Below are 17,398 nucleotides of genomic sequence, written 5' to 3' on the forward strand. Positions count from 1 at the left end.
TTTAAATCTTTAAAAACTCATTTATTTTGTTTTCCTTGAGGGGTTAATACCGTGGTCACTAACAAGCAGCGAATAAGAAGTTCCTAGTTAATCCGGGGGAGAAAAGGGAGGACACACGCGCTCGCTATAAATGAATATTGCGGACCAAACATTCCGGGTGCGATCATACCAGAACTAATGCACCGGTTCCCACCAAAACTCCGCAGTTAAGCGTGCTTGTGCGAGAGTAGTACTAGGATGGGTGACCTCCTGGTAAGTCCTCGTGTTGCACCCCTGAAAACATCATTTTTTTTTCCTTTAAAAATCCACTTACGCCTCAAAAGTTTGTATTTTTTGTTTTAAATCTTTAAAAACTCATTTATTTCGTTTTCCTTGAGGGGTTAATACCGTGGCCACTAACAAGCAGCGAATAAAATGTTCCTATTTAATCCGGGGGAGAAAAGGGAGGACACACGCGCTCGCTATAAATGTATATTGCGGACCAAACAAATCCGGGTGCGATCATACAAGCACTAATGCAACGGATCCCATCAGAACTCCGCAGTTAAGCGTGCTTGGGAGAGAGTAGAACTAGGATGGGTGACCTCCTGGGAAGTCCTCGTGTTGCACCCCTGAAAACATCATTTTTTTTTTCCTTTAAAATTCCACTTACGGCTAAAAAGTTTGTATTTTTTGTTTTAAATCTTTAAAAACACATTTATTTCGTTTTCCTTGAGGGGTTAATACCGTGGTCACTAACAAGAAGCGAATAAGAAGTTCCTAGTTAATCCCGGGGAGAAAAGGGAGGACACACGCGCTCGCTATATATGAATATTGCGGACCAAACATTCCGGGTGCGATCATACCAGCACTAATGCAACGGATCCCATCAGAACTCCGCAGTTAAGCGTGCTTGGGAGAGAGTAGAACTAGGATGGGTGACCTCCTGGGAAGTCCTCGTGTTGCACCCCTGAAAACATCATTTTTTTTTTCCTTTAAAATTCCACTTACGGCTAAAAAGTTTGTATTTTTTGTTTTAAATCTTTAAAAACTCATTTATTTCGTTTTCCTTGAGGGGTTAAAGCCGTGGTCACTAACAAGCAGCGAATAAGAAGTTCCTAGTTAATCCAGGGAAGAAAAGGGAGGACACACGCGCTCGCTATAAATGAATATTGCGGACCAAACATTCCGGGTGCGATCATACCAGCACTAATGCACCGGATCCCATCAGAACTCCGCAGTTAAGCGTGCTCTGGCGAGAGTAGTACTAGGATGGGTGACCTCCTTGGAAGTCCTCGTGTTGCACCCCTGAAAACATCAATTTTTTTTTTCCCTTTAAAAATCCACTTACGGCTCAAAAGTTTGTATTTTTTGTTTTAAATCTTTAAAAACTCATTTATTTCTTTTTCCTTGAGGGGTTAATACCGTGGTCACTAACAAGCAGCGAATAAGAAGTTCCTAGTTAATCCGGGGGAGAAAAGGAGGACACACGCGCTTGCTATAAATGAATATTGCGGACCAAACATTCCGGTTGCGATCATACCAGCACTAATGCACCGGATCCCATCAGAACTCCGCAGTTAAGCGTGCTTGGGCGAGAGAAGTACTAGGATGGGTGACCTCCTAGGAAGTCCTCGTGTTGCACCCCTGAAAACATCATTTTTTTTTTCTTTAAAAATCCACTTACGGCTCAAAAGATTGTATTTTTTGTTTTAAATCTTTAAAAACTCATTTATTTCGTTTTCCTTGAGGGGTTAATACCGTGGTCACTAACAAGCAGCGAATAAGAAGTGCCTAGATAATCTAAGGGAGAAAAGGGAGGACACACGCGCTCGCTATAAATGAATATTGCGGACCAAACATTCCGGGTGCGATCATACCTGAACTAATGCACCGGATCCCATCAGAACTCCGCAGTTAAGCGTGCTTGTGCGAGAGTAGTACTAGGATGGGTGAGCTCCTGGGAAGTCCTCGTGTTGCACCCCTGAAAACATAACTTTTTTTTTTCCTTTAAAAATCCACTTACGGCTCAAAAGTTTGTATTTTTTGTTTTAAATCTTTAAAAACTCATTTATTTCGTTTTCCTTGAGGGGTTAATACCGTTGTCACTAACAAGCTACGAATAAGAAGTTCCTATTTAATCCGGGGGAGAAAAGGGAGGACACAAGCGCTCGCTATAAATGAATATTGCGGACCAAACTTTCCGGGTGCGATCATACCAGCACTAATGCACCGGATCCCATCAGATCTCCGCAGTTAAGTGTGCTTGGGCGAGAGTAGTACTAGGATGGGTGACCTCCTGGGAAGTCCTCGTGTTTCTCCCCTGAAAACATCATTTTTTTTTCCCTTTAAAAATCCACTTACGGCTCAAAATTTTGTATTTTTTGTTTTAAATCTTTAAAAACTCATTTATTTTGTTTTCCTTGGGGGGTTAATACCGTGGTCACTAACAAGCAGCGAATAAGAAGTTCCTTGTTAATCCGGGGGAGAAAAGGGAGGACACACGCGCTCGCTATAAATGAATATTGCGGACCAAACATTCCGGGTGCGATCATACCAGCACTAATGCACCGGATCCCATCAGAACACCGCAGTTAAGCGTGCCTGGGCGAGAGTAGGACTAGGATGGGTGACCTCCTGGGAAGTCCTCGTGTTGCACCCCTGAAAACATAATTTTTTTTTTCCTTTAAAAATCCACTTACGGTTCAAAAGTTTGTATTTTTTGTTTTAAATCTTTAAAAACTCATTTATTTCGTTTTCCTTGAGGGGTTAATACCGTGGTCACTAACATGCAGCGAATAAGAAGTGCCTAGATAATCCGGGGGAGAAAAGGGAGGACACACGCACTCGCTATAAATAAATATTGCAGACCAAACATTCCGGGTGCGATCATACCAGCACTAATGCACCGGATCCCATCAGAACTCCGCAGTTAAGCGTGCTTGGGCGAGAGTAGTACTAGGATGGATGACCTCCTGGGAAGTCCTCGTGTTGCACCCCTGAAAACATCATTTTTTATTCCTTTAAAAATCCATTTACGGCTCAAAAGTTTGTATTTTTTGTTTTAAATCTTTAAAAACACATTTATTTCGTTTTCCTTGAAGGGTTAATACCGTGGTCACTAACAAGCAGCGAATAAGAAGTTCCTAGTTAATCCGGGGGAGAAAAGGGAGGACACACGCGCTTGCTATAAATGAATATTGCGGACCAAACATTCCGGGTGCGATCATACCAGCACTAATGCACCGGATCCCACCAGAACTCCGCAGTTAAGTGTTCTTGGGCGAGAGTAGTACTAGGATGGGTGACCTCCTGGGAAGTCCTCGTGTTGCACCCATGAAAACATCATTTTTTTTTTCCTGTAAAAATCCACTTACGGCTCAAAAGTTTGTATTTTTTATTTTAAATCTTTAAAAACTCATTTATTTTGTTTTCCTTGAGGGGTTAATACCGTGGTCACTAACAAGCAGCGAATAAGAAGTTCCTAGTTAATCCGGGGGAGAAAAGGGAGGACACACGCGCTCGCTATAAATGAATATTGCGGACCAAACATTCCGGGTGCGATCATACCAGAACTAATGCACCGGTTCCCACCAAAACTCCGCAGTTAAGCGTGCTTGTGCGAGAGTAGTACTAGGATGGGTGACCTCCTGGTAAGTCCTCGTGTTGCACCCCTGAAAACATCATTTTTTTTTCCTTTAAAAATCCACTTACGCCTCAAAAGTTTGTATTTTTTGTTTTAAATCTTTAAAAACTCATTTATTTCGTTTTCCTTGAGGGGTTAATACCGTGGCCACTAACAAGCAGCGAATAAGATGTTCCTAGTTAATCCGGGGGAGAAAAGGGAGGACACACGCGCTCGCTATAAATGTATATTGCGGACCAAACAAATCCGGGTGCGATCATACCAGCACTATTGCACCGGATCCCATTAGAACTCCGCAGTTAAGCGTGCTTGGGCGAGAGTAGTACTAGGATGGGTGACCTCCTGGGAAGTCCTCGTGTCGCACCCCTGAAAACATCATTTTTTTTTTTCCTTTAAAAATCCTCTTACGGCTCAAAAGTTTGTATTTTTTGTTTTAAATCTTTAAAAACTCATTTATTTCGTTTTCCTTGAGGGGTTAATACCGTGGTCACTAACAAGCTGCGAATAAGAAGTTCCTATTTAATCCGGGGGAGAAAAGGGAGGACACAAGCGCTCGCTATAAATGAATATTGCGGACCAAACATTCCGGGTGCGATCATACCAGAACTAATGCACCGATTCCCACCAGAACTCCGCAGTTAAGCGTGCTTGGGCGAGAGTAGTACTAGGATGGGTGACCTCCTGGGAAGTCCTCGTGTCGCACCCCTGAAAACATCATTTTTTTTTTCCTTTAAAAATCCTCTTACGGCTCAAAAGTTTGTATTTTTTGTTTTAAATCTTTAAAAACTCATTTATTTCGTTTTCCTTGAGGGGTTAATACCGTGGTCACTAACAAGCTGCGAATAAGAAGTTCCTATTTAATCCGGGGGAGAAAAGGGAGGACACAAGCGCTCGCTATAAATGAATATTGCGGACCAAACATTCCGGGTGCGATCATACCAGAACTAATGCACCGATTCCCACCAGAACTCCGCAGTTAAGCGTGCTTGGGCGAGAGTAGTACTAGGATGGGTGACCTCCTGGTAAGTCCTCGTGTTGCACCCCTGAAAACATCATTTTTTTTTTCCTTTAAAAATCCACTTACGCCTCAAAAGTTTATATTTATTGTTTTAAATCTTTAAAAACTCATTTATTTCGTTTTCCTTGAGGGGTTAATACCGTGGCCACTAACAAGCAGCGAATAAGATGTTCCTAGTTAATCCGGGGGAGAAAAGGGAGGACACACGCGCTCGCTATAAATGTATATTGCGGACCAAACAAATCCGGGTGCGATCATACCAGCACTATTGCACCGGATCCCATCAGAACTGCGCAGTTAAGCGTGCTTGGGCGAGAGTAGTACTAGGATGGGTGAACTCCTGGGAAGTCCTCGTGTCGCACCCCTGAAAACATCATTTTTTTTTTCCTTTAAAAATCCACTTACGGCTCAAAAGTTTGTATTTTTTGTTTTAAATCTTTAAAAACTCATTTATTTCGTTTTCCTTGAGGGGTTAATACCGTGGTCACTAACAAGCTGCGAATAAGAAGTTCCTATTTAATCCGGGGGAGAAAAGGGAGGACACAAGCGCTCGCTATAAATGAATATTGCGGACCAAACTTTCCGGGTGCGATCATACCAGCACTAATGCACCGGATCCCATCAGAACTCCGCAGTTAAGCGTGCTTGGGCGAGAGTAGTACTAGGATAGGTGACCTCCTGGGAAGTCCTCGTGTTGCGCCCCTGAATACATCATTTTTTTTTTCCTTTAAAATTCCACTTACGGCTAAAAAGTTTGTATTTTTTGTTTTAAATCTTTAAAAACTCATTTATTTCGTTTTCCTTGAGGGGTTAATACCGTGGTCACTAACAAGCAGCGAATAAGAAGTTCCTAGTTAATCCGGGGGAGAAAAGGGAGGACACACGCGCTCGCTATAAATGAATATTGCGGACCAAACATTCCGGGTGCGATCATACCAGCACTAATGCACCGGATCCCATCAGAACTCCGCAGTTAAGCGTGCTCTGGCGAGAGTAGTACTAGGATGGGTGACCTCCTGGTAAGTCCTCGTGTTGCACCCCTGAAAACATCATTTTTTTTTTCCTTTAAAAATCCACTTACGCCTCAAAAGTTTGTATTTATTGTTTTAAATCTTTAAAAACTCATTTATTTCGTTTTCCTTGAGGGGTTAATACCGTGGCCACTAACAAGCAGCGAATAAGATGTTCCTAGTTAATCCGGGGGAGAAAAGGGAGGACACACGCGCTCGCTATAAATGTATATTGCGGACCAAACAAATCCGGGTGCGATCATACCAGCACTATTGCACCGGATCCCATCAGAACTCCGCAGTTAAGCGTGCTTGGGTGAGAGTAGTACTAGGATGGGTGACCTACTGGGAAGTCCTCGTGTCGCACCCCCGAAAACATCATTTTTTTTTTCCTTTAAAAATCCACTTACGGCTCAAAAGTTTGTATTTTTTGTTTTAAATCTTTAAAAACTCATTTATTTCGTTTTCCTTGAGGGGTTAATACCGTGGTCACTAACAAGCTGCGAATAAGAAGTTCCTATTTAATCCGGGGGAGAAAAGGGAGGACACAAGCGCTCGCTATAAATGAATATTGCGGACCAAACTTTCCGGGTGCGATCATACCAGCACTAATGCACCGGATCCCATCAGAACTCCGCAGTTAAGTGTGCTTGGGCGAGAGTAGTACTAGGATGGGTGACCTCCTGGGAAGTCCTCGTGTTTCTCCCCTGAAAACATCATTTTTTTCCCTTTAAAAATCCACTTACGGCTCAAAATTTTGTATTTTTTGTTTTAAATCTTTAAAAACTCATTTATTTTGTTTTCCTTGGGGGGTTAATACCGTGGTCACTAACAAGCAGCGAATAAGAAGTTCCTAGTTAATCCCGGGGAGAAAAGGGAGGACACACGCGCTCGCTATAAATGAATATTGCGGACCAAACATTCCGGGTGCGATCATACCAGTACTAATGCACCGGATCCCATCAGAACTCCGCAGTTAAGCGTGCTTGGGCGAGAGTAGTACTAGGATGGGTGACCTCCTGGGAAGTCCTCGTGTTGCACCCCTGAAAACATCTTCTTTATTTTTTTCCTTTAAAAATCCACTTACGGCTCAAAAGTTTGTATTTTTTGTTTTAATTCTTTAAAAACTCATTTATTTCGTTTTCCTTGAGGGGTTAATACCGTGGTCACTAACAAGCAGCGAATAAGAAGTTCCTAGTTTATCCGGGGGAGAAAAGGAGGACACACGCGCTCGCTATAAATGAATATTGCGGACCAAACATTCCGGGTGCGATCATACCAGCACTAATGCACCGGATCCCATCAGAACTCCGCAATTAAGCGTTCTTGGGCGAGAGTAGTTCTAGGATGGGTGACCTCCTGGGAAGTCCTCGTGTTGCACCCCTGAAAACATCAATTTTTTTTTTTCCCTTTAAAAATCCACTTACGGCTCAAAAGTTTGTATTTTTTGTTTTAAATCTTTAAAAACTCATTTATTTCGTTTTCCTTGAGGGGTTAATACCGTGGTCACTAACAAGCAGCGAATAAGAAGTTCCTAGTAAATCCTGGGGGGAAAAGGGAGGACACACGCGCTCGCTAGAAATGAATATTGCGGACCAAACATTTCGGGTGCGATCATACCAGTACTAATGCACCGGATCCCATCAGAACTCCGCAGATAAGCGTGCTCTGGCGAGAGTAGTACTAGGATGGGTGACCTCCTGGGAAGTCCTCGTGTTGCACCCCTGAAAACATCAATTTTTTTTTTCCCTTTAAAAATCCACTTACGGCTCAAAAGTTTGTATTTTTTGTTTTAAATCTTTAAAAACTCATTTATTTCGTTTTCCTTGAGGGGTTAATACCGTGGTCACTAACAAGCAGCGAATAAGAAGTTCCTAGTAAATCCTGGGGGGAAAAGGGAGGACACACGCGCTCGCTAGAAATGAATATTGCGGACCAAACATTTCGGGTGCGATCATACCAGTACTAATGCACCGGATCCCATCAGAACTCCGCAGATAAGCGTGCTCTGGCGAGAGTAGTACTAGGATGGGTGACCTCCTGGGAAGTCCTCGTGTTGCACCCCTGAAAACATCAATTTTTTTTTTCCCTTGAAAAATCCACTTACGGCTCAAAAGTTTGTATTTTTTGTTTTAAATCTTTAAAAACTCATTTATTTCGTTTTCCTTGAGGGGTTAATACCGTGGTCACTAACAAGCAGCGAATAAGAAGTTCCTAGTTAATCCGGGGGAGAAAAGGGAGGACACACGCGCTCGCTATAAATGAATATTGCGGACCAAACATTCCGGGTGCGATCATACCAGCACTAATGCACTGGATCCCATCAGAACTCCGCAGTTAAGCGTGCTTGGGCGAGAGTAGTACTAGGATGGGTGACCTCTTGGGAAGTCCTCGTGTTGCACCCTTGAAAACATCATATATTTTTTTTTCCTTTAAAAATCCACTTACGGCTCAAAAGTTTATATTTTTTGTTTTAAATCTTTAAAAACTCATTTATTTCGTTTTCCTTGATGGGTTAATACCGTGGTCACTAACAAGCAGCGAATAAGAAGTTCCTAGTAAATCCGGGGGGGAAAAGGGAGGACACACGCGCTCGCTATAAATGAATATTGCGGACCAAACATTCCGGGTGCGATCATACCAGCACTAATGCACCGGATCCCATCAGAACTCCGCACTCAAGCGTGCTTGGGAGAGAGTAGTACTAGGATGGGTGACCTCCTGGGAAGTCCTCGTGTTGCACCCCAGAAAACATCAATTTTTTTTTTCCCCTTTAAAAATCCAGTTACGGCTCAAAAGTTTGTATTTTTTGTTTTAAATCTTTAAAAACTCATTTATTTCGTTTTCCTTGAGGGGTTAATACCGTGGTCACTAACAAGCAGCGAATAAGAAGTTCCTAGTTAATCCGGGGGAGAAAAGGGAGGACACACGCGCTCGCTATAAATGAATATTGCGGACCAAACATTCCGGGTGCGATCATACCAGGACTAATGCACCGGATCCCATCAGAACTCCGCAGTTAAGCGTGCTTGGGCGAGAGTAGTACTAGGATGGGTGACCTCTTGGGAAGTCCTCGTGTTGCACCCTTGAAAACATCATATATTTTTTTTTCCTTTAAAAATCCACTTACGGATCAAAAGTTTGTATTTTTTGTTTTAAATCTTTAAAAACTCATCTATTTCGTTTTCCTTGAGGGGTTAATACCGTGGTCACTAACAAGCAGCGAATAAGAAGTTCCTAGTTAATCCGGGGGAGAAAAGGAGGACACACGCGCTCGCTATAAATGAATATTGCGGACCAAACATTCCGGGTGCGATCATACCAGCACTAATGCACCGGATCCCATCAGAACTCCGCAGTTAAGCGTGCTCTGGCGAGAGTAGTACTAGGATGGGTGACCTCCTAGGAAGTCCTCGTGTTGCACCCCTGAAAACATCAAAAAAAAATTTTCCCTTTAAAAATCCACTTACGGCTCAAAAGTTTGTATTTTTTGTTTTAAATCTTTAAAAACTAATTTATTTCGTTTTCCTTGAGGGGTGAATACCGTGGTCACTAACAAGCAGCGAATAAGAAGTTCCTAGTTTATCCGGGGGAGAAAAGGAGGACACACGCGCTCGCTATAAATGAATATTGCGGACCAAACATTCCGGGTGCGATCATACCAGCACTAATGCACCGGATCCCATCAGAACTCCGCAATTAAGCGTGCTTGGGCGAGAGTAGTACTAGGATGGGTGACCTCCTGGGAAGTCCTCGTGTTGCACCCCTGAAAACATCAATTTTTTTTTTCCCTTTAAAAATCCACTTACGGCTCAAAAGTTTGTATTTTTTGTTTTAAATCTTTAAAAACTCATTTATTTCGTTTTCCTTGAGGGGTTAATACCGTGGTCACTAACAAGCAGCGAATAAGAAGTTCCTAGTAAATCCTGGGGGGAAAAGGGAGGACACACGCGCTCGCTAGAAATGAATATTGCGGACCAAACATTTCGGGTGCGATCATACCAGTACTAATGCACCGGATCCCATCAGAACTCCGCAGTTAAGCGTGCTCTGGCGAGAGTAGTACTAGGATGGGTGACCTCCTGGGAAGTCCTCGTGTTGCACCCCTGAAAACATCAATTTTTTTTTTCCCTTGAAAAATCCACTTACGGCTCAATAGTTTGTATTTTTTGTTTTAAATCTTTAAAAACTCATTTATTTCGTTTTCCTTGAGGGGTAAATACCGTGGTCACTAACAAGCAGCGAATAAGAAGTTCCTAGTAAATCCGGGGGGGAAAAGGGAGGACACACGCGCTCGCTAGAAATGAATATTGCGGACCAAACATTCCGGGTGCGATCATACCAGCACTAATGCACCGGATCCCATCAGAACTCCGCACTTAAGCGTGCTTGGGCGAGTGTAGTACTAGGATGGGTGAACTCCTGGGAAGTCCTCGTGTTGCACCCCAGAAAACATCAATTTTTTTTTTCCCCTTTAAAAATCCAGTTACGGCTCAAAAGTTTGTATTTTTTGTTTTAAATCTTTAAAAACTCATTTATTTCGTTTTCCTTGAGGGGTTAATACCGTGGTCACTAACAAGCAGCGAATAAGAAGTTCCTAGTTAATCCGGGAGAGAAAAGGGAGGACACACGCGCTCGCTATAAATGAATATTGCGGACCAAACATTCCGGGTGCGATCATACCAGCACTAATGCACCGGATCCCATCAGAACTCCGCAGTTAAGCGTGCTTGGGCGAGAGTAGTACTAGGATGGGTGACCTCTTGGGAAGTCCTCGTGTTGCACCCTTGAAAACATCATATATTTTTTTTTCCTTTAAAAATCCACTTACGGCTCAAAAGTTTGTATTTTTTGTTTTAAATCTTTAAAAACTCATTTATTTCGTTTTCCTTGAGGGGTTAATACCGTGGTCACTAACAAGCAGCGAATAAGAAGTTCCTAGTTAATCCGGGGGAGAAAAGGAGGACACACGCGCTCGCTATAAATGAATATTGCGGACCAAACATTCCGGGTGCGATCATACCAGCACTAATGCACCGGATCCCATCAGAACTCCGCAGTTAAGCGTGCTTGGGCGAGAGTAGTACTAGGATGGGTGACCTCCTGGGAAGTCCTCGTGTTGCACCCCTGAAAACATCAATTTTTTTTTTCCCTTTAAAAATCCACTTACGGCTCAAAAGTTTGTATTTTTTGTTTTAAATCTTTAAAAACTCATTTATTTCGTTTTCCTTGAGGGGTTAATACCGTGGTCACTTACATGCAGCGAATAAGAAGTTCCTAGTAAATCCGGGGGAGAAAAGGGAGGACACACGCGCTCGCTAGAAATGAATATTGCGGACCAAACATTCCGGGTGCGATCATACCAGTACTAATGCACCGGATCCCACCAGAACTCCGCAGTTAAGCGTGCTTGGGCGAGAGTAGTACTAGGATGGGTGTCCTCCTGGGAAGTCCTCGTGTTGCACCGCTGAAAACATCATTTTTTTTTTCCTTTAAAAATCCACTTACGGTCCAAAAGTTTGTATTTTTTGTTTTAAATCTTTAAAAACTCATTTATTTCATTTTCCTTGAGGGGTGAATACCGTGGTCACTAACAAGCAGCGAATAAGAAGTTCCTAGTAAATCCGGGGAGGAAAAGAGGACGCACGCGCTCGCTAGAAATGAATATTGCGGACCAAACATTCCGGGTGCGATCATACCAGTACTAATGCACCGGATCCCATCAGAACTCCGTAGTTAAGCGTGCTTGGGCGAGAGTAGTACTAGGATGGGTGACCTCCTGGGAAGTCCTCGTGTTGCACCCCAGAAAACATCTTCTTTTTTTTTTTCCTTTAAAAATCCACTTACGGCTCAAAAATTTGTATTTTTTGTTTTAAATCTTTAAAAACTCATTTATTTCGTTTTCCTTGAGGGGTTAATACCGTGGTCACTAACAAGCAGCGAATAAGAAGTTCCTAGTTTATCCGGGGGAGAAAAGGGAGGACACACGCGCTCGCTATAAATGAATATTGCGGACCAAACATTCCGGGTGCGATCATACCAGCACTAATGCACCGGATCCCATCAGAACTCCGCAATTAAGCGTGCTTGGGCGAGAGTAGTACTAGGATGGGTGACCTCCTGGGAAGTCCTCGTGTTGCACCCCTGAAAACATTAATTTTTTTTTTTCCCTTTAAAAATCCACTTACGGCTCAAAAGTTTGTATTTTTTGTTTTAAATCTTTAAAAACTAATTTATTTCGTTTTCCTTGAGGGGTTAATACCGTGGTCACTAACAAGCAGCGAATAAGAAGTTACTAGTTAATCCGGGGGAGAAAAGCAGGACACACGCGCTCGCTATAAATGAATATTGCGGACCAAACATTCCGGGTACGATCATACCAGCACTAATGCACCGGATCCCATCAGAACTCCGCAGTTAAGCGTGCTTGGGCGAGAGTAGTACTAGGATGGGTGACCTCCTAGGAAGTCCTCGTGTTGCACCCCTGAAAACATCAATTTTTTTTTCCCTTTAAAAATCCACTTACGTCTCAAAAGTTTGTATTTTTTGTTTTAAATCTTTAAAAACTCTTTTATTTCGTTTTCCTTGAGGGGTTAAGACCGTGGTCGCTAAAAAGCAGCGAATAAGAAGTTCCTAGTTAATCCGGGGTAGAAAAGGAGGACACACGCGCTCGCTATAAATGAATATTGCGGACCAAACATTCCGGGTGCGATCATACCAGCACTAATGCACCGGATCCCATCAGAACTCCGCAGTTAAGCGTGCTTGGGCGAGAGTAGTACTAGGATGGGTGACCTCTTGGAAAGTCCTCGTGTTGCACCCCTGAAAACATCATATTTTTTTTTTCCTTTAAAAATCCACTTACGGCTCAAAAGTTTGTATTTTTTGTTTTAAATCTTTAAAAACTCATTTATTTCGTTTTCCTTGAGGGGTTAATACCTTGGTCACTTACATGCAGCGAATAAGAAGTTCCTAGTAAATCCGGGGGGGAAAAGGGAGGACACACGCGCTCGCTAGAAATGAATATTGCGGACCAAACATTCCGGGTGCGATCATACCAGCACTAATGCACCGGATCCCATCAGAACTCCGCAGTTAAGCGTGCTTGGGCGAGAGTAGTACTAGGATGGGTGACCTCTTGGGAAGTCCTCGTGTTGCACCCCTGAAAACATCATATATTTTTTTTCCTTTAAAAATCCACTTACGGCTCAAATGTTTGTATTTTTTGTATTAAATCTTTAAAAACTCATTTATTTCGTTTTCCATGAGGGGTTAATACCGTGGTCACTAACAAGCAGCGAATAAGAGGTTCCTAGTTAATCCGGGGTAGAAAAGGAGGACACAGGCGCTCGCTATAAATGAATATTGCGGACCAAACATTCCGGGTGCGATCATACCAGCACTAATGCACCGGATACCATCAGAACTCCGCAGTTAAGCGTGCTTGGGCGAGAGTAGAACTAGGATGGGTGACCTCTTGGGAAGTCCTCGTGTTGCACCCCTGAAAACATCAATTTTTTTTTTCCCTTTAAAAATCCACTTACGGCTCAAAAGTTTGTATTTTTTGTTTTAAATCTTTAAAAACTCATTTATTTCGTTTTCCTTGAGGGGTTAATACAGTGGTCACTAACAAGCAGCGAATAAGAAGTTCCTAGTTAATCCGGGGGAGAAAAGGGAGGACACACGCGCTCGCTATAAATGAATATTGCGGACCAAACATTCCGGGTGCGATCATACCAGCACTAATGCACTGGATCCCATCAGAACTCCGCAGTTAAGCGTGCTTGGGCGAGAGTAGTACTAGGATGGGTGACCTCCTGGGAAGTCCTCATGTTGCACCCCTGAAAACATCATTTTTTTTTTCCTTTAAAAATCCACTTACGGCTCAAAAGTTTGTATTTTTTGTTTTAAATCTTTAAAAACTCATTTATTTCGTTTTCCTTGAGGGGTTAATACCGTGGTCACTAACAAGCAGCGAATAAGAAGTTCCTAGTTAATCCGGGGAAGAAAAGGGAGGACACACGCGCTCGCTATAAATGAATATTGCGGACCAAACATTCCGGGTGCGATCATACCAGCACTAATGCACCGGATCCCATCAGAACTCCGCAGTTAAGCGTGCTCTGGCGAGAGTAGTACTAGGATGGGTGACCTCCTTGGAAGTCCTCGTGTTGCACCCCTGAAAACATCAATTTTTTTTTTCCCTTTAAAAATCCACTTACGGCTCAAAAGTTTGTATTTTTTGTTTTAAATCTTTAAAAACTCATTTATTTCGTTTTCCTTGAGGGGTTAATACCGTGGTCACTAACAAGCAGCGAATAAGAAGTTCCTAGTTAATCCGGGGGAGAAAAGGAGGACACACGCGCTTGCTATAAATGAATATTGCGGACCAAACATTCCGGTTGCGATCATACCAGCACTAATGCACCGGATCCCACCAGAACTCCGCAGTTAAGCGTGCTTGGGCGAGAGTAGTACTAGGATGGGTGACCTCCTGGGAAGTCCTCGTGTTGCACCCCTGAAAACATCATTTTTTTTTCTTTAAAAATCCACATATGGCTCAAAAGATTGTATTTTTTGTTTTAAATCTTTAAAAACTCATTTATTTCGTTTTCCTTGAGGGGTTAATACCGTGGTCACTAACAAGCAGCGAATAAGAAGTGCCTAGATAATCTAAGGGAGAAAACGGAGGACACACGCGCTCGCTATAAATGAATATTGCGGACCAAACATTCCGGGTGCGATCATACCTGAACTAATGCACCGGATCCCATCAGAACTCCGCAGTTAAGCGTGCTTGTGCGAGAGTAGTACTAGGATGGGTGAGCTCCTGGGAAGTACTCGTGTTGCACCCCAGAAAACATAACTTTTTTTTTTCCTTTAAAAATCCACTTACGGCTCAAAAGTTTGTATTTTTTGTTTTAAATCTTTAAAAACTCATTTATTTCGTTTTCCTTGAGGGGTTAATACCGTGGTCACTAACAAGCTGCGAATAAGAAGTTCCTATTTAATCCGGGGGAGAAAAGGGAGGACACAAGCGCTCGCTATAAATGAATATTGCGGACCAAACTTTCCGGGTGCGATCATACCAGCACTAATGCACCGGATCCCATCAGATCTCCGCAGTTAAGTGTGCTTGGGCGAGAGTAGTACTAGGATGGGTGACCTCCTGGGAAGTCCTCGTGTTTCTCCCCTGAAAACATCATTTTTTTTTCCCTTTAAAAATCCACTTACGGCTCAAAATTTTGTATTTTTTGTTTTAAATCTTTAAAAACTCATTTATTTTGTTTTCCTTGGGGGGTTAATACCGTGGTCACTAACAAGCAGCGAATAAGAAGTTCCTAGTTAATCTGGGGGAGAAAAGGGAGGACACACGCGCTCGCTATAAATGAATATTGCGGACCAAACATTCCGGGTGCGATCATACCAGAACTAATGCACCGGTTCCCACCAGAACTCCGCAGTTAAGCGTGCTTGGGCGAGAGTAGTACTAGGATGGGTGACCTCCTGGTAAGTCCTCGTGTTGCACCCCTGAAAACATCATTTTTTTTTTCCTTTAAAAATCCACTTACGCCTCAAAAGTTTGTATTTATTGTTTTAAATCTTTAAAAACTCATTTATTTCGTTTTCCTTGAGGGGTTAATACCGTGGCCACAAACAAGCAGCGAATAAGATGTTCCTAGTTAATCCGGGGGAGAAAAGGGAGGACACACGCGCTCGCTATAAATGTATATTGCGGACCAAACAAATCCGGGTGCGATCATACCAGCACTATTGCACCGGATCCCATCAGAACTCCTCAGTTAAGCGTGCTTGGGCGAGAGTAGTACTAGGATGGGTGACCTCCTGGGAAGTCCTCGTGTCGCACCCCTGAAAACATCATTTTTTTTTTCCTTTAAAAATCCACTTACGGCTCAAAAGTTTGTATTTTTTGTTTTAAATCTTTAAAAACTCATTTATTTCGTTTTCCTTGAGGGGTTAATACAGTGGTCACTAACAAGCAGCGAATAAGAAGTTCCTAGTTAATCCGGGGGAGAAAAGGGAGGACACACGCGCTCGCTATAAATGAATATTGCGGACCAAACATTCCGGGTGCGATCATACCAGCACTAAAGCACTGGATCCCATCAGAACTCCGCAGTTAAGCGTGCTTGGGCGAGAGTAGTACTAGGATGGGTGACCTCCTGGGAAGTCCTCATGTTGCACCCCTGAAAACATCATTTTTTTTTCCTTTAAAAATCCACTTACGGCTCAAAAGTTTGTATTTTTTGTTTTAAATCTTTAAAAACTCATTTATTTCGTTTTCCTTGAGGGGTTAATACCGTGGTCACTAACAAGCAGCGAATAAGAAGTTCCTAGTTAATCCCGGGGAGAAAAGGGAGGACACACGCGCTCGCTATAAATAAATATTGCGGACCAAACATTCCGGGTGCGATCATACCAGCACTAATGCAACGGATCCCATCAGAACTCCGCAGTTAAGCGTGCTTGGGAGAGAGTAGAACTAGGATGGGTGACCTCCTGGGAAGTCCTCGTGTTGCACCCCTGAAAACATCATTTTTTTTTTCCTTTAAAATTCCACTTACGGCTAAAAAGTTTGTATTTTTTGTTTTAAATCTTTAAAAACTCATTTATTTCGTTTTCCTTGTGGGGTTAATACCGTGGTCACTAACAAGCAGCGAATAAGAAGTTCCTAGTTAATCCGGGGGAGAAAAGGGAGGACACACGCGCTCGCTATAAATGAATATTGCGCACCAAACATTCCGGGTGCGATCATACCAGCACTAATGCACCGGATCCCATCAGAACTCCGCAGTTAAGCGTGCTCTGGCGAGAGTAGTACTAGGATGGGTGACCTCCTTGGAAGTCCTCGTGTTGCACCCCTGAAAACATCAATTTTTTTTTTCCCTTTAAAAATCCACTTACGGCTCAAAAGTTTGTATTTTTTGTTTTAAATATTTAAAAACTCATTTATTTCGTTTTCCTTGAGGGGTTAATACCGTGGTCACTAACAAGCAGCGAATAAGAAGTTTCTAGTTAATCCGGGGGAGAAAAGGAGGACACACGCGCTTGCTATAAATGAATATTGCGGACCAAACATTCCGGTTGCGATCATACCAGCACTAATGCACCGGATCCCATCAGAACTCTGCAGTTAAGCGTGCTTGGGCGAGAGTAGTACTAGGATGGGTGACCTCCTGGGAAGTCCTCGTGTTGCACCCCTGAAAACATCATTTTTTTTTTCTTTAAAAATCCACTTACGGCTCAAAAGATTGTATTTTTTGTTTTAAATCTTTAAAAACTCATTTATTTCGTTTTCCTTGAGGGGTTAATACCGTGGTCACTAACAAGCAGCGAATAAGAAGTGCCTAGATAATCTAAGGGAGAAAAGGGAGGACACACGCGCTCGCTATAAATGAATATTGCGGACCAAACATTCCGGGTGCGATCATACCTGAACTAATGCACCGGATCCCATCAGAACTCCGCAGTTAAGCGTGCTTGTGCGAGAGTAGTACTAGGATGGGTGAGCTCCTGGGAAGTCCTCGTGTTGCACCCCTGAAAACATAACTTTTTTTTTTCCTTTAAAAATCCACTTACGGCTCAAAAGTTTGTATTTTTTGTTTTAAATCTTTAAAAACTCATTTATTTCGTTTTCCATGAGGGGTTAATACCGTGGTCACTAACAAGCTGCGAATAAGAAGTTCCTATTTAATCCGGGGGAGAAAAGGGAGGACACAAGCG

The 17,398-nt window shown here is 42.7% G+C and overlaps 49 non-coding genes and 2 pseudogenes across 49 annotated transcripts; all 51 read left to right on the forward strand.

Annotated features, from left to right (window-relative positions):
• Nucleotides 1-155: 155 nt before the first annotated feature.
• On the forward strand, nucleotides 156-274 carry LOC133827578 (5S ribosomal RNA; annotated as a pseudogene).
• A 219-nt stretch (nucleotides 275-493) lies between these two features.
• On the forward strand, nucleotides 494-612 carry LOC133827511 (5S ribosomal RNA). Its single transcript, XR_009890201.1, has one exon. It is a non-coding gene; the product is annotated as a 5S ribosomal RNA (ribosomal RNA).
• Nucleotides 613-831: 219 nt separating this feature from the next.
• Nucleotides 832-950, forward strand: LOC133827420 (5S ribosomal RNA). Its single transcript, XR_009890112.1, has one exon. It is a non-coding gene; the product is annotated as a 5S ribosomal RNA (ribosomal RNA).
• Nucleotides 951-1,169: 219 nt separating this feature from the next.
• On the forward strand, nucleotides 1,170-1,288 carry LOC133827017 (5S ribosomal RNA). Its single transcript, XR_009889721.1, has one exon. It is a non-coding gene; the product is annotated as a 5S ribosomal RNA (ribosomal RNA).
• A 220-nt stretch (nucleotides 1,289-1,508) lies between these two features.
• On the forward strand, nucleotides 1,509-1,627 carry LOC133826792 (5S ribosomal RNA). The gene has a single exon (XR_009889501.1). It is a non-coding gene; the product is annotated as a 5S ribosomal RNA (ribosomal RNA).
• A 218-nt stretch (nucleotides 1,628-1,845) lies between these two features.
• Nucleotides 1,846-1,964, forward strand: LOC133827395 (5S ribosomal RNA). The gene has a single exon (XR_009890088.1). It is a non-coding gene; the product is annotated as a 5S ribosomal RNA (ribosomal RNA).
• A 220-nt stretch (nucleotides 1,965-2,184) lies between these two features.
• On the forward strand, nucleotides 2,185-2,303 carry LOC133827197 (5S ribosomal RNA). Its single transcript, XR_009889894.1, has one exon. It is a non-coding gene; the product is annotated as a 5S ribosomal RNA (ribosomal RNA).
• Nucleotides 2,304-2,522: 219 nt separating this feature from the next.
• On the forward strand, nucleotides 2,523-2,641 carry LOC133827310 (5S ribosomal RNA). Its single transcript, XR_009890005.1, has one exon. It is a non-coding gene; the product is annotated as a 5S ribosomal RNA (ribosomal RNA).
• A 219-nt stretch (nucleotides 2,642-2,860) lies between these two features.
• On the forward strand, nucleotides 2,861-2,979 carry LOC133826355 (5S ribosomal RNA). Its single transcript, XR_009889078.1, has one exon. It is a non-coding gene; the product is annotated as a 5S ribosomal RNA (ribosomal RNA).
• Nucleotides 2,980-3,197: 218 nt separating this feature from the next.
• On the forward strand, nucleotides 3,198-3,316 carry LOC133827169 (5S ribosomal RNA). The gene has a single exon (XR_009889868.1). It is a non-coding gene; the product is annotated as a 5S ribosomal RNA (ribosomal RNA).
• A 219-nt stretch (nucleotides 3,317-3,535) lies between these two features.
• On the forward strand, nucleotides 3,536-3,654 carry LOC133827580 (5S ribosomal RNA; annotated as a pseudogene).
• Nucleotides 3,655-3,873: 219 nt separating this feature from the next.
• On the forward strand, nucleotides 3,874-3,992 carry LOC133826181 (5S ribosomal RNA). The gene has a single exon (XR_009888912.1). It is a non-coding gene; the product is annotated as a 5S ribosomal RNA (ribosomal RNA).
• Nucleotides 3,993-4,212: 220 nt separating this feature from the next.
• Nucleotides 4,213-4,331, forward strand: LOC133827413 (5S ribosomal RNA). The gene has a single exon (XR_009890105.1). It is a non-coding gene; the product is annotated as a 5S ribosomal RNA (ribosomal RNA).
• Nucleotides 4,332-4,550: 219 nt separating this feature from the next.
• LOC133827519 (5S ribosomal RNA) lies at nucleotides 4,551-4,669 on the forward strand. Its single transcript, XR_009890208.1, has one exon. It is a non-coding gene; the product is annotated as a 5S ribosomal RNA (ribosomal RNA).
• Nucleotides 4,670-4,889: 220 nt separating this feature from the next.
• LOC133827320 (5S ribosomal RNA) lies at nucleotides 4,890-5,008 on the forward strand. Its single transcript, XR_009890015.1, has one exon. It is a non-coding gene; the product is annotated as a 5S ribosomal RNA (ribosomal RNA).
• A 219-nt stretch (nucleotides 5,009-5,227) lies between these two features.
• Nucleotides 5,228-5,346, forward strand: LOC133826712 (5S ribosomal RNA). The gene has a single exon (XR_009889424.1). It is a non-coding gene; the product is annotated as a 5S ribosomal RNA (ribosomal RNA).
• Nucleotides 5,347-5,565: 219 nt separating this feature from the next.
• On the forward strand, nucleotides 5,566-5,684 carry LOC133827241 (5S ribosomal RNA). Its single transcript, XR_009889937.1, has one exon. It is a non-coding gene; the product is annotated as a 5S ribosomal RNA (ribosomal RNA).
• Nucleotides 5,685-5,904: 220 nt separating this feature from the next.
• On the forward strand, nucleotides 5,905-6,023 carry LOC133826775 (5S ribosomal RNA). The gene has a single exon (XR_009889485.1). It is a non-coding gene; the product is annotated as a 5S ribosomal RNA (ribosomal RNA).
• A 219-nt stretch (nucleotides 6,024-6,242) lies between these two features.
• Nucleotides 6,243-6,361, forward strand: LOC133827105 (5S ribosomal RNA). The gene has a single exon (XR_009889805.1). It is a non-coding gene; the product is annotated as a 5S ribosomal RNA (ribosomal RNA).
• Nucleotides 6,362-6,578: 217 nt separating this feature from the next.
• On the forward strand, nucleotides 6,579-6,697 carry LOC133826196 (5S ribosomal RNA). Its single transcript, XR_009888927.1, has one exon. It is a non-coding gene; the product is annotated as a 5S ribosomal RNA (ribosomal RNA).
• A 221-nt stretch (nucleotides 6,698-6,918) lies between these two features.
• LOC133827299 (5S ribosomal RNA) lies at nucleotides 6,919-7,037 on the forward strand. The gene has a single exon (XR_009889994.1). It is a non-coding gene; the product is annotated as a 5S ribosomal RNA (ribosomal RNA).
• Nucleotides 7,038-7,259: 222 nt separating this feature from the next.
• LOC133827213 (5S ribosomal RNA) lies at nucleotides 7,260-7,378 on the forward strand. Its single transcript, XR_009889909.1, has one exon. It is a non-coding gene; the product is annotated as a 5S ribosomal RNA (ribosomal RNA).
• A 221-nt stretch (nucleotides 7,379-7,599) lies between these two features.
• On the forward strand, nucleotides 7,600-7,718 carry LOC133827214 (5S ribosomal RNA). Its single transcript, XR_009889910.1, has one exon. It is a non-coding gene; the product is annotated as a 5S ribosomal RNA (ribosomal RNA).
• A 221-nt stretch (nucleotides 7,719-7,939) lies between these two features.
• LOC133826440 (5S ribosomal RNA) lies at nucleotides 7,940-8,058 on the forward strand. Its single transcript, XR_009889160.1, has one exon. It is a non-coding gene; the product is annotated as a 5S ribosomal RNA (ribosomal RNA).
• Nucleotides 8,059-8,280: 222 nt separating this feature from the next.
• Nucleotides 8,281-8,399, forward strand: LOC133827319 (5S ribosomal RNA). Its single transcript, XR_009890014.1, has one exon. It is a non-coding gene; the product is annotated as a 5S ribosomal RNA (ribosomal RNA).
• A 222-nt stretch (nucleotides 8,400-8,621) lies between these two features.
• Nucleotides 8,622-8,740, forward strand: LOC133826592 (5S ribosomal RNA). The gene has a single exon (XR_009889307.1). It is a non-coding gene; the product is annotated as a 5S ribosomal RNA (ribosomal RNA).
• Nucleotides 8,741-8,961: 221 nt separating this feature from the next.
• LOC133826969 (5S ribosomal RNA) lies at nucleotides 8,962-9,080 on the forward strand. The gene has a single exon (XR_009889673.1). It is a non-coding gene; the product is annotated as a 5S ribosomal RNA (ribosomal RNA).
• A 221-nt stretch (nucleotides 9,081-9,301) lies between these two features.
• Nucleotides 9,302-9,420, forward strand: LOC133826556 (5S ribosomal RNA). Its single transcript, XR_009889273.1, has one exon. It is a non-coding gene; the product is annotated as a 5S ribosomal RNA (ribosomal RNA).
• A 221-nt stretch (nucleotides 9,421-9,641) lies between these two features.
• LOC133826934 (5S ribosomal RNA) lies at nucleotides 9,642-9,760 on the forward strand. The gene has a single exon (XR_009889638.1). It is a non-coding gene; the product is annotated as a 5S ribosomal RNA (ribosomal RNA).
• Nucleotides 9,761-9,981: 221 nt separating this feature from the next.
• LOC133827267 (5S ribosomal RNA) lies at nucleotides 9,982-10,100 on the forward strand. Its single transcript, XR_009889963.1, has one exon. It is a non-coding gene; the product is annotated as a 5S ribosomal RNA (ribosomal RNA).
• A 222-nt stretch (nucleotides 10,101-10,322) lies between these two features.
• Nucleotides 10,323-10,441, forward strand: LOC133826152 (5S ribosomal RNA). The gene has a single exon (XR_009888883.1). It is a non-coding gene; the product is annotated as a 5S ribosomal RNA (ribosomal RNA).
• Nucleotides 10,442-10,662: 221 nt separating this feature from the next.
• On the forward strand, nucleotides 10,663-10,781 carry LOC133826045 (5S ribosomal RNA). Its single transcript, XR_009888782.1, has one exon. It is a non-coding gene; the product is annotated as a 5S ribosomal RNA (ribosomal RNA).
• A 221-nt stretch (nucleotides 10,782-11,002) lies between these two features.
• Nucleotides 11,003-11,121, forward strand: LOC133827231 (5S ribosomal RNA). Its single transcript, XR_009889927.1, has one exon. It is a non-coding gene; the product is annotated as a 5S ribosomal RNA (ribosomal RNA).
• A 217-nt stretch (nucleotides 11,122-11,338) lies between these two features.
• LOC133826262 (5S ribosomal RNA) lies at nucleotides 11,339-11,457 on the forward strand. The gene has a single exon (XR_009888990.1). It is a non-coding gene; the product is annotated as a 5S ribosomal RNA (ribosomal RNA).
• Nucleotides 11,458-11,679: 222 nt separating this feature from the next.
• LOC133826557 (5S ribosomal RNA) lies at nucleotides 11,680-11,798 on the forward strand. The gene has a single exon (XR_009889274.1). It is a non-coding gene; the product is annotated as a 5S ribosomal RNA (ribosomal RNA).
• A 221-nt stretch (nucleotides 11,799-12,019) lies between these two features.
• On the forward strand, nucleotides 12,020-12,138 carry LOC133826876 (5S ribosomal RNA). Its single transcript, XR_009889583.1, has one exon. It is a non-coding gene; the product is annotated as a 5S ribosomal RNA (ribosomal RNA).
• A 219-nt stretch (nucleotides 12,139-12,357) lies between these two features.
• On the forward strand, nucleotides 12,358-12,476 carry LOC133826579 (5S ribosomal RNA). Its single transcript, XR_009889294.1, has one exon. It is a non-coding gene; the product is annotated as a 5S ribosomal RNA (ribosomal RNA).
• A 221-nt stretch (nucleotides 12,477-12,697) lies between these two features.
• LOC133826112 (5S ribosomal RNA) lies at nucleotides 12,698-12,816 on the forward strand. The gene has a single exon (XR_009888845.1). It is a non-coding gene; the product is annotated as a 5S ribosomal RNA (ribosomal RNA).
• Nucleotides 12,817-13,036: 220 nt separating this feature from the next.
• Nucleotides 13,037-13,155, forward strand: LOC133827336 (5S ribosomal RNA). Its single transcript, XR_009890031.1, has one exon. It is a non-coding gene; the product is annotated as a 5S ribosomal RNA (ribosomal RNA).
• A 221-nt stretch (nucleotides 13,156-13,376) lies between these two features.
• LOC133826858 (5S ribosomal RNA) lies at nucleotides 13,377-13,495 on the forward strand. Its single transcript, XR_009889565.1, has one exon. It is a non-coding gene; the product is annotated as a 5S ribosomal RNA (ribosomal RNA).
• A 219-nt stretch (nucleotides 13,496-13,714) lies between these two features.
• Nucleotides 13,715-13,833, forward strand: LOC133827018 (5S ribosomal RNA). The gene has a single exon (XR_009889722.1). It is a non-coding gene; the product is annotated as a 5S ribosomal RNA (ribosomal RNA).
• A 220-nt stretch (nucleotides 13,834-14,053) lies between these two features.
• Nucleotides 14,054-14,172, forward strand: LOC133826798 (5S ribosomal RNA). The gene has a single exon (XR_009889507.1). It is a non-coding gene; the product is annotated as a 5S ribosomal RNA (ribosomal RNA).
• Nucleotides 14,173-14,389: 217 nt separating this feature from the next.
• Nucleotides 14,390-14,508, forward strand: LOC133827437 (5S ribosomal RNA). Its single transcript, XR_009890128.1, has one exon. It is a non-coding gene; the product is annotated as a 5S ribosomal RNA (ribosomal RNA).
• A 220-nt stretch (nucleotides 14,509-14,728) lies between these two features.
• On the forward strand, nucleotides 14,729-14,847 carry LOC133827199 (5S ribosomal RNA). The gene has a single exon (XR_009889896.1). It is a non-coding gene; the product is annotated as a 5S ribosomal RNA (ribosomal RNA).
• Nucleotides 14,848-15,066: 219 nt separating this feature from the next.
• On the forward strand, nucleotides 15,067-15,185 carry LOC133827439 (5S ribosomal RNA). The gene has a single exon (XR_009890130.1). It is a non-coding gene; the product is annotated as a 5S ribosomal RNA (ribosomal RNA).
• A 220-nt stretch (nucleotides 15,186-15,405) lies between these two features.
• LOC133826651 (5S ribosomal RNA) lies at nucleotides 15,406-15,524 on the forward strand. The gene has a single exon (XR_009889364.1). It is a non-coding gene; the product is annotated as a 5S ribosomal RNA (ribosomal RNA).
• A 219-nt stretch (nucleotides 15,525-15,743) lies between these two features.
• LOC133826758 (5S ribosomal RNA) lies at nucleotides 15,744-15,862 on the forward strand. Its single transcript, XR_009889469.1, has one exon. It is a non-coding gene; the product is annotated as a 5S ribosomal RNA (ribosomal RNA).
• Nucleotides 15,863-16,080: 218 nt separating this feature from the next.
• LOC133827421 (5S ribosomal RNA) lies at nucleotides 16,081-16,199 on the forward strand. The gene has a single exon (XR_009890113.1). It is a non-coding gene; the product is annotated as a 5S ribosomal RNA (ribosomal RNA).
• A 219-nt stretch (nucleotides 16,200-16,418) lies between these two features.
• On the forward strand, nucleotides 16,419-16,537 carry LOC133827019 (5S ribosomal RNA). The gene has a single exon (XR_009889723.1). It is a non-coding gene; the product is annotated as a 5S ribosomal RNA (ribosomal RNA).
• A 220-nt stretch (nucleotides 16,538-16,757) lies between these two features.
• On the forward strand, nucleotides 16,758-16,876 carry LOC133826659 (5S ribosomal RNA). Its single transcript, XR_009889372.1, has one exon. It is a non-coding gene; the product is annotated as a 5S ribosomal RNA (ribosomal RNA).
• A 218-nt stretch (nucleotides 16,877-17,094) lies between these two features.
• Nucleotides 17,095-17,213, forward strand: LOC133827396 (5S ribosomal RNA). Its single transcript, XR_009890089.1, has one exon. It is a non-coding gene; the product is annotated as a 5S ribosomal RNA (ribosomal RNA).
• Nucleotides 17,214-17,398: the final 185 nt, after the last annotated feature.

Source organism: Humulus lupulus, chromosome 3 (assembly GCF_963169125.1).
Source record: "Humulus lupulus chromosome 3, drHumLupu1.1, whole genome shotgun sequence".
In the NCBI taxonomy this organism is placed as follows: domain Eukaryota; kingdom Viridiplantae; phylum Streptophyta; class Magnoliopsida; order Rosales; family Cannabaceae; genus Humulus; species Humulus lupulus.